At 38.9% G+C, this 10,331-nt stretch overlaps 1 pseudogene; it reads right to left on the reverse strand.

Moving 5' to 3' along the window:
• Nucleotides 1-6,885: 6,885 nt before the first annotated feature.
• On the reverse strand, nt 6,886-9,210 carry LOC140498463 (ras-related GTP-binding protein A-like; annotated as a pseudogene).
• Nucleotides 9,211-10,331: the final 1,121 nt, after the last annotated feature.

A 10,331-nucleotide genomic window follows, 5' to 3' on the forward strand; every position in this document is an offset into this window, starting at 1 on the left:
ATAAACCAAAGCATTTGTAGCAGTATTGTTTGTGGTAGCAGCGAACTGGAAGAAAAGCAAAGCAAGTGCCTTTTTCACTGAGGTATGGCTAAGTAAATGTTGTTAAATTAATTTAAATAATAGTAATAACTAACATTTATATAGATTTTTACTATTTGCTAAGAGCTTTGTAAGTATTATATAAATATTATATTTAATACTTACAATAACCCTGGAAGGTAGGTGTTACTACTATATTTATTTTTTAAATGCAGACAGAGGTTTAGTGACTTGCTCAAAGTTACACAGCTAGTAGGTATGTAAGGTTGGACTTGATCCATGTCTCATTTTCTCTCCATTTTACAATATAGTTGCCTCATTTTGATGGATTATTATCACACCTGGAACCAAGCCTAGCATTCAATCCACTACAACATATTTCCCTCTTCCTGATACAATGTTAAAGTCCTATGATGGTTTAGATTTTGAAATGCTGGTTCTGAAAGGTCTCAGGTTCTGGAAGCAGTATACATCATTAGTGTTGGCTCTGAACACGTTGGTTTCTGCTGTAGTAGGTAAAAACATTTTCCTTCCTCTTGAATTATTTTGCTCCTTACACTTCTGGACTAACTATTTAAATAAAATCTGTCTACAATAGGAAATCAGCTACTAATACATGGAAGTATTTGCTGAGCTTTTCTGAAAGCTCATTGTATCTTGAAAGATGTCATAAAGGATAAAACTCCTTAGGTAATTAGAGACAACCAGAATCAATCTATGATATTGTTCTCAGACTAACAGATCTCTCAGTGAGAAGGAGAGTTTATGTCTAAGATACGGAGTGATCTACAAAACATGGGAGACTTGAATGCCAGTTCTGGCTCTGGTACTGAATAACTATGCAATTTTTGGTAAGTAATTTTACCTCTATGGGTCTTCATTTATCATCTTTAATATCTTTGTAGTTTCATTTATTGTGAAAATAAACTTTGGGGTCTAGAACTGTATATAACACTCCATATTAGGTCTGATAAGAGCACAGTGGAATGAAAGTCTCACCTCTCCATTCCTGGAAGTTCTATCTCTCTTAATGCTGCTTAAGATGTCACTTGCTTTTTTGGCTGTCAAAAGGAGAGCTGGCCTCAAAATCAGGAAGACTTGGATTCAAATTCCACCTTGAACACATACTGGCTGTGAAAGTGAGTCACTTAACCTCTTAGTGCTCTAGGCAACATTATAATTTGTCAAAGATGAGTGGAAGAGAAGGTGCTGAGCTGGATTGTTAGTGGGAATTTCTTCATTTGTAGCTTCCTAGTAATGAAATGCTACTTCTAGTCCTTCTCCAGCAGCTTCCTCCACATCACTGTCAAGTATTAAACTTGCCACACTCCAATTCCCTGGAATCTTTTTCAGAAAAATTGCTGTCTAACCATGCCTCTCCTACCTTGAACAGGGGACACTGATTTTTGTGCTCAAGTACAAGAATTTATATTTATCCCTATTGTATTTCATTTTATTAGATTTGGACCAGAGCTCTAGCCTGTAAAGATCTTTTGAGATCCTGTGTGTAGTACAGAGTATAGCTATTTCTTCCAGTTTTGTGTCATCAGCAAATTTGATAAGGATGGGGTCTATGTCTTTATCCACATTATTGATAAAAATGTTAAATAGCACAGAGCCAACCATGCATCCCTGAGGTAAACATGGCATTGATATAAAAGTGCAAGATCCTAACTGGAATATTAATTATAGCCCTCTTTTCCATTCAACACTTATTATTGAGTGTTACTGAAAGAGCCTTACTTGAGATAAAGAATGAAAAGTGTTCCCTTGGAAAAAAATAGCTCTAATAGTACATTTCCCCTCCATCATTGAAGAAAATGTTATATAGGTATTTGTTTGAACGTAGTTCCATAAAAGAAGGCAAAGTGACAGAGACAGTAGTAGCCACACATGAAGACTAATTTGGAGAAGTAGATTTAGTAAAGCTACCTTAAAAATAAAGTTAATAATGAGTTGTTTTCTTTTGTATAAAATCCACATCTCCCTTCAAAACTATTCTGTGTAAGTGGAGAAGTCAAAGTAGGGCCACAGATGTTTGTGCCTGAGATAGACCCTTGAATGCATCTGGCTCAGTTGCTTCATTGTACAAATGAAGCAGTTGATTAACCCAAAGGCAAAGAGATTTAACCAATACTACAAAACTTTTAAAGAGTAGAACTAGGATGACAGTCTAAGCTTCTTGAGGACTCTTTCCATTCTGCTATTCTGGGTCGTATGGCTTCCTCGAACCTTTGCTTTAAAAAATGTCTCATAATACTCACATAAGGCCACATGAAAGTGAGAATGGAAGCTGAAAATTGGTTCTTGGACAGTCTCTTGTTCCTGATCAATTGGAAAAGAGATGACTTTTTGATATCATGTCTATTTTATCAATAATGAAACATGTCCTGATCATCTTCTCTCACTTTAAGAATATTCACTTGACTCCTTAAGGTATTATCGTTAAGAAATAGCTTTATTATCCCCTAAGGGATTCATATCTCCTTAAGGTATTATCCTGTATTTTTTCTCCTTTTCATAGTCAAAATTTAGGAGAAGATAAGGTGGGGAAGTTCGGTCTTCTATTTAAAACAGCAACAACAACCACTCTGATTCTCTTCATAACCCTTGCAATCTGGCTTCCATCCTTACCACTGCTCTCTCCATGCTTACAAATGGTACAATGGTGCTAAATCCCATTGTATATCCTCAGTCCTCATAGTCTTGACCTGTCTGCAGCATTAAGCACTACCAATTACTCTCTCTTCTTAGACACTGTTTCTTTCTGTGATTTCCCTGACATCATCAGTATCCTTTGCATGATTGGCATTCACACTCCACCCCTTATGTGTGTGCTAGAACCAGCTCCTACAGCCTCTTGAGCAGCAATTGTTAAATTTGCAGTGTGGTCGTTTACACTTTAGAAATCTGCAAATACTACAATTGGGACTTTTTATTTATTGCTCAGACTGAGAAAATAATAGAGAAAAATTTTAATAATGAAGATTAAGCTTAAAAGGGTTTTGAACATTTGTTCTTTCTCCAGAGAGTCAGTTGTCTAATACTTACCAGTATACTTCTGGTCAGACCTTATAATTCTTTCATGGACTCTCCTCTTTTCTTGCTGACATTCTGTCTTGATAATTTCTTTACTTTCCATGGACTCAACCATCATCCCTATGAGGATAACTCCCACAGCTCCATTCTGGCCATCAACTTTGCCCTGTGGTCTAGTCCCACTTCTCCAGACATCTATCTGCTGGATATATGCATTTGGATGTTTCAGAGGCACCTCAAAGTCGTGTCCAAAATCAACCTAATTACTATTTCCACCCTGAATCTATCTTGCCTGCTAACTTTTTTTATTTCTATAAAACTTCTATAAATTTTATTTTTATTTCTATTTATTCCATTCTTTTAATCACCCAAGTTTGCATCTTAGAATTCATCCTTAACTCTTTGCTCTCACTCTTTCCCTCCCCTATATCCAATGAATTGCTAAATCTTGTTAGTTCTATCTCTTGAACGTCATTCCAGTTCTCCTTCTTTCTGCTCATACCACAAAAAGTCTGGGCCCTTATCTCCTATACTAAACTGTGGTAATAGTTCCCAAGTTGGTTTCCTTTCTTCTAGATCACAACTGACCATACTACTGTTTATTCAAGAAGCTTCAATTAAATTCCCCATTGATTTTGAATGAAATATAAATATAAACCCTCTTTTTCATTTATAAAGGTTCTCTCTCATCTTTTTGAATTGATTGCATATGATTCTCCTTCACACACTCTACCCACTAGCCAAACTGGCCTGCCTGCTGGTTTAACTTCCATGCCAGAAATGTTCCTCTATCTCTTCCCTTTTCCCCTACACTGCTTGGAATGCCTATAACTCATTGAAAGCTCACTTCAAGGGCTGCCTTGTTTGAAAAACCTTTTCTGATTTCTCCAGGGTCAATCCACCCAGACCCTGAAATTATTGTATAGTAGTACACACACACAGACACAGACACACACACACACTTATAAATGTACCTATGTATGTAGATTATATATATGTATATACACACTTATGTATATATCATGTATATGTATGTGTGTGTTCCATTCTTATTTATCTATGAACATGTCCCATTCTCTTAGAAGAATGTAAGCTTTTAAAAAAAAAACTATTTATTTATTTTTAGTTTTCCACATTCACTTCCACAAGATTCTGAGTTCCAAGTTTTCTCCCCATCTCTCCCCTCCACCCACCCCAAGACAGAGTGCATTCTGAGTACCTCTTCCCTCAATCTTCTATCACACTTATCCCTTCTCTTATTTCCATTCCCTCTCTTTTCTTGTAGGGATAGATTTCTACACCCCTTTGCCTGTATATCTTATTTCCCAGTTGCATATAAAAACAATTTTTAACATTCGTTTTTAAAACTTTGAATTTAATTTCTCTTCCTTCCTCCCTCCCCACCCATCCCCACTGAGAAGGCTAGCAATTCAATATAAGTTATGCATGTGTAGGTATGCATAACACTTCCATAACAGTGGTTCATTTTTGTCCTTCATTCTCAAAGAGGACTAAAATGACATCATTATGATAAAGTCAAATTCAATGTGTCTGACTGTGGCTAATCAGACCAATATGAGCTTGGAATGCTCTACCACAGATTGAACACAAATACTCCATGTGAACATTTGGGGTAGATACTCTAAATTTGTGTATCCTACATTTCCTTTGAGCTATTTCAATTCTGCTTTGCTCATAGAACACAGCACCTTCTCTGATGTGGGCATGCCATGCTGAGTGGTCCTGTGCCAGTATCTCCTATGTCACACAATCAATTCCAAAGTTCTTGAGAAACACCTTGAGAGTGTCCTCATATTGCTTTTTCTGACCCCATGTGATCTCTTGCCCTGTGTGAGTTCTCCAAAAATAGTCTCTTTGACAAGCATACATTCACAAAACACTTCCATAAGTCATATTGTGAAAGACTAACTATATTTCCTTCCATTCTATCCTGCCTCACATTTATTCTATTCTCTGTTTTGACCCTATCCTTCCTCAAAAGTGTTTACTTCTAATTACCCCCTCCTCCTATTTGTCTTCATTTCTATCATCCCCCCAAGCCCTGCTTATCCCTATCCCCCTGTTTTCCTGTAGTGTAAGATAGATTTTCATACCAAATTGAGTGTACATGTTACTCCCTCTTTAAGCCAAATACCGTGAGTGAAATATTCTCTCTTTCTCTCTCACCTTCCCCTCTTCCCCTCCATTGAAAAAACTTTTGCTTGCCTTTTCTATGTGAGAGAGATAATTTGACCCATTCTATTTCTCCCTTTCTCCTCCCAATATTTCCTCTCTCACCCCTTAATTTTATTTTTTTTAGACATCACCTCTTCCTATTCAACTCACCCTGTATCCTCTGTCTATATATATATAAAATCCCTTCAACTACTTTAACATTGAGAAAAGTCTCAAGTTACAAATATTATCTTTCCATGTAGGAATGTAAAATGTTCAATTTTAGTAAGTCCCTTATGATTTCTCTTTCCAGTTTACCTTTTCATGCTTCTCTTGTGTTTGAAAGTCAAATTTTTTATTCAACTCTGGTCTTTTCATCCAAATTGCTTAAAGTCCTCTGTTTCATTGAATGACCATTTTCCCCCCTGAAGTATTATACTCAGTTTAGCTGGGTAGGTGATTCTTGGTTTTAATCCTAGCTCCTTTGACTTCTGGAATGTCATATTCCAAGCTCTGCAATCCCTTAGTTTAGAAACTACTAGATCTTGTGTTATCCTGATTGTATTTCCACAATACTTGAATTGTTTCTTTCTGGCTACTTGCAATATTTTCTCCTTGACCTGGGAGCTCTGAAATTTAGTAACAATATTCCTAGGAGTTTTCTTTTTGGGATCTTTTTCAGGAGGCAGTTGGTAGATTCTTTCAATATCTATTTTGCCCTCTGAATCTAGAATATCAAGGCAGTTGTACCTGATAATTTCTTGAAAGATGATGTGTAGGCTCTTTTTTTTTATCATGGCTTTCAGGTAGTCCAATAATTTTAAAACTGTGTCTCCTGGATCTATATTCCAGGTCAGTTATTTTTCCAATGAGATATTTCACATTGTCTGCTATTTTTTCATTCATTTGATTTTGTTTTATAATTTCTTGATTTTTCATAAAGTCATTAGCTTCCATCTGCTCTATTCTAATCTTTTTTTTTTTTTTGCACTTTGTTGCCATAAATACTGTATTTTGTCCAATGGTTAATACAGATAACATAAGAGTGATACAAATTTGCCATTGAGTGGGTAATGTAGGAATTCTCCAGAAATAAAATAGGGATGAGTTTGTGAAGATCCAGAGGTTTGTACCAGTGGCAAAAAGGACAAAAATAATCTAGTGAAAGGAGAAACACTTAAGATCTTCAGGGAACTAGGAATCTTTAAGGAATTATATTTGCTTTTACAACTGAGAACAAGGAGGGATTTTGAAATACTTTGCAGCATCTTGCTGAAAGAAGAGCAGAATTCCATTCATGGCATTCACAATCAGAGGCAGAATATCCCAAAGTAAAGGCTTGGCATGCATAACTATCAGAACTATGTGAATATATGATGTGCATGTCACCTTCCCTTGTGCCCTAAGAGCCTCTCCCTTTCCATGAAGGCCTTCTTCAGGCTCCCTTGGGTCTCCTGGTGATGTCTTGCATATGTAAGTGTGTTGGTGTGGGACTTTCTTGTGGGTATGGGTAGATATATACATGTGTGTATGTGTATGGGGTATATGTATATGTTTATGTTTTATTTGGAAGGTGGGGAGCACAGGGTAAGAATATAAAAGTGGAAAGTGGCATTTATCTCAAAGCCTGAATATGTAATAGCAATGGTCAAATCTCCAAACTCAAGGCCAAATACAATGTAGTTCTGCTGTTCCCCAAAAGGTCACAGGAGCACATTTAGCGCATGCGAAGGCTGTGCTTTGGTTCATCCACCCTCTCCAACTTCTCAAAATGTTTCCTGGCATTGTTGATATTGATCAGGGTTGAGGCAGATGGTATTGATGGATCAGCCATGACAATCATCATGTAAGTGTTGGAAGTAAAAATGTCAATGAAAGCAGCAAGGTTAGAGTTTCAGACTTCCATGATTCCAGCCAACTTGCTGCAGCTCAGCTTGAACTGCTTGATGATATTGCTGATCTTCTCAAACCTGTGGACATCCAGTTATGGGAAATTACCAGAAAAGTAGCTCTTTCAAAGAGAAGCACTTCATCTGCTTTGATAAGCTAAGCAAAGTTTCTCAGGTTCATTTCCAGCTGCTCAATGTTGAGGATGAGCTAATAGATGATACTGAATCAGGCCTTATAGAATGTTTCATCCCAGATGGATGTTTGAAAACAAGCACATTTGAATGGGTGGGACAGCTGCCTCAGAGACCTGAGACCTCACATTTCTTAAAAATCACATCCCCCTGATCCTCCTGAACAAGATTCAATTTGTTCATGAGGCAAAAGATCTTGGCATCAGGGGAAGTCTGAAGGATGGCCTGTAGGCAGAACTGGTAGTAATGCATGTCCTTCTCCAGCTCTCGACTTTTCACATCAAACACATAAATCAGAACCTCCACATTGTGAAAAATATTGTCCTACTGGCTGGTAAAATAGTTCTCCATGAAGATGTCCTGGTCACCACAGTCCCAGAGGGGGGGCAGAGCCAAGATGGCAGGGTAGAAAGACACACACATGCAGGCTCTCCCCACACAGCCCATAAAATACCTGTAGAGAGGGACTCTCAACAAATTTTGGAGCAGCAGAAGTGGAGAACAACAGAGTGGAGGACATTTCTAGCCCAGGGTGACCTGAAAGACCCATGGGAAACGTCTGTTGCACCAGACTCAGAGAAGAGCCCAGCCCAGCCCTGGCCACTCATGCGGCACAATGACACTCTGGGAGGAGGACACCTTGGGGGCAGAATCCAGTCCCAGCAGCGATTCCTCAGATCCCTCAACCCACAGGAGCCAAAGGTCAGTGACAGGGTTTTTTCAGCTGGCCAGGAAGGGAGAAGGGCTTTCCCATAGCTCTGGCCTTAGGCAGCAGCCACAGAGGTCACATCAGGCAGGTGGCAGCAGTTCCCATAGCAGCCCGTACAGCTGCCCACATCCATTGTTGGATTGTAAAACCCCTGGGGGCACTGAGCAGTCCATTCTTACCTCATCCCTGTATAGAGACCCTGGAGGAGCTGGTATTTATCTCACTCTGAATGGTGGCCCTGCCCCCACAGCTTAACTGAATCTCAACCCCTTGGTGCTAGCTTGGCAGAACTGGAGGCCAGGTGGCTGTGGAGAGGAAACTACTAAGATTCTGGGCACAAAAATCTCTATCTGGTCCCAGACCAGCATACACGCTTGATTGTGCCACCTTGGAGGAACTGAGATCTCACAGATTTCCAGAGTGTACCCTACTCTTGACAAAGGACCCAAAAGCTAAGTAACTGGTTGGGAAAATGCCCAAGAAAGGGCAAGACTATAGAAGATTACTTTCTTGGTGAACAGATATCTTCTTCCATCCTTTTGGATGAGGAAGAAAAATGCTTACTATCAGGGAAAGACATAAAAGTCAAGGCTTCTGTATCCCAAACATCCAAAATAAATATTCAATGCGCTCAGGCCATGGAAGAGCTCAAAAAGGATTTTGAAAATCAAGTAAGAGAGGTAGAGGAAAAACTGGGAAGAGAAATGAGAGAGATGCAAGAAAAGCATAAAAAGTGGGTCAACACCTTGCTAAAGGAGACCCAAAAAATGTTGAAGAAAATAACACCTTTAAAAATAGGCTAACACAATTGGCAAAAGAAGTCCAAAAAGCCAATGAGGAGAAGAATGCTTTAAAAATCAGAATTAGCCAAATGGAAAAGGAGGTTCAAAAGCTCACTGAAGAAAATAGTTCTTTAAAAATTAGTATGGAACAGATGGAGGCTAATGACTTTATGAGAAACCAAGAAATTACAAAACCACAGTCCCAGAGGTTCATTACCAGGTTTCCCAGAAATCGAACATGAGAATGTTCCACGTCAATTGTTGCACCAAGGTGGCAGGTGTCTCTCACAATATAATTTGCAAAGATGATTGGTCTCATGCTGGTCTTACCAGCCCCTCTCTTACCCATCAATAGCACCTTTTTCTTCATAGCTCTGATTGGCATCACCCACCTGCCACTACTTACTTAGAAGACCAGGAACAGCTGCATCTGCCAGGGCCTGGGCCCCCTGGACTCTCTATTCTAATCTTTAAGAAATTATTTTTTCAGTGAGCTTTTGGACCTCCTTTTTTCATATGGCTAATTCTGCTTTTGAGAACATTCTTCTCATTGATTTTTTTTGGATCTCTTTTGCCATTTGGGTTAGTCGATTTTTTTAAAGTGTTATTTTCTTCAGCATTTTTGGGGATGTCTTTTAGCAAACAGTTGCCTTTTTTTTCATGATTTTTTTGCATCAGTCCCACTTCTCTTCCCAGTTTTTGCTCTACTTCTTTTATTTGATTTTCAAAATTATTTTTGAGCTCTTCCAAGTCTGAGATCAGTTCATATTTTTCTTGGAGGTTTTGGATACAGGAGCTTTGACTCTGTCATCTTCTTCTGTTTGTATATTTTGATCTTCCTTGTCAACAAAGTAAGATTCTGTAATATGATTCTTTATCTGGATTTTGCTCATTTCCACAACTATTTACTTGACTTTTGAGCTTGTTGTCAAGGTAGTTCTCTGCTTCTAGTGGGAGTGACGGGTGGACTGTTAGCTGCTTGATTCCCCCACAATCTGTGGGCCTAGAGTTCCAGAAATAGTCACTGCCTCTGCCCCCACTGTTGTGGATGTTGCGTACTCCTCAGGCCCTTTTGCAGCCCTGGGGCTGGGGCTACCCATTCTACTCTCTCCTGCAGGTCCCATAGGTTTTTTGCACTGACCTCCCAATTTGTCCTTGGTGTTTTGGGGTCATGAAGACTGAAAACCACCATAGGTGCCAAAGATTTGATCCCTGAGGCCTGTTCAAGTTCCATCTCTTCCAGGATGCTAGATTGTGGTCTGCTCTCAGTGTAACATGATAGATGATTTCTGTTCATCTTCCTGACTGTCTTGGGCTAGAGATTTACTTTGCTCCATCATTCTGTGGGTTCTGCAGCTCCAGAATTTGTTTAGAGTCATTTTTTACAGGTATTTGGCTGGGTTTGGGGGTAGAGTGCTAGAAAGTTCGTGATGTTACTCTGCCATCTTGGTTCTGCCTTGAATGTAAGCTTCTTAAAGGTAGGGACTTTTCATTAGTATTTGAATC

Source organism: Notamacropus eugenii, chromosome 4 (assembly GCF_028372415.1).
Source record: "Notamacropus eugenii isolate mMacEug1 chromosome 4, mMacEug1.pri_v2, whole genome shotgun sequence".
NCBI classification, from domain to species: domain Eukaryota; kingdom Metazoa; phylum Chordata; class Mammalia; order Diprotodontia; family Macropodidae; genus Notamacropus; species Notamacropus eugenii.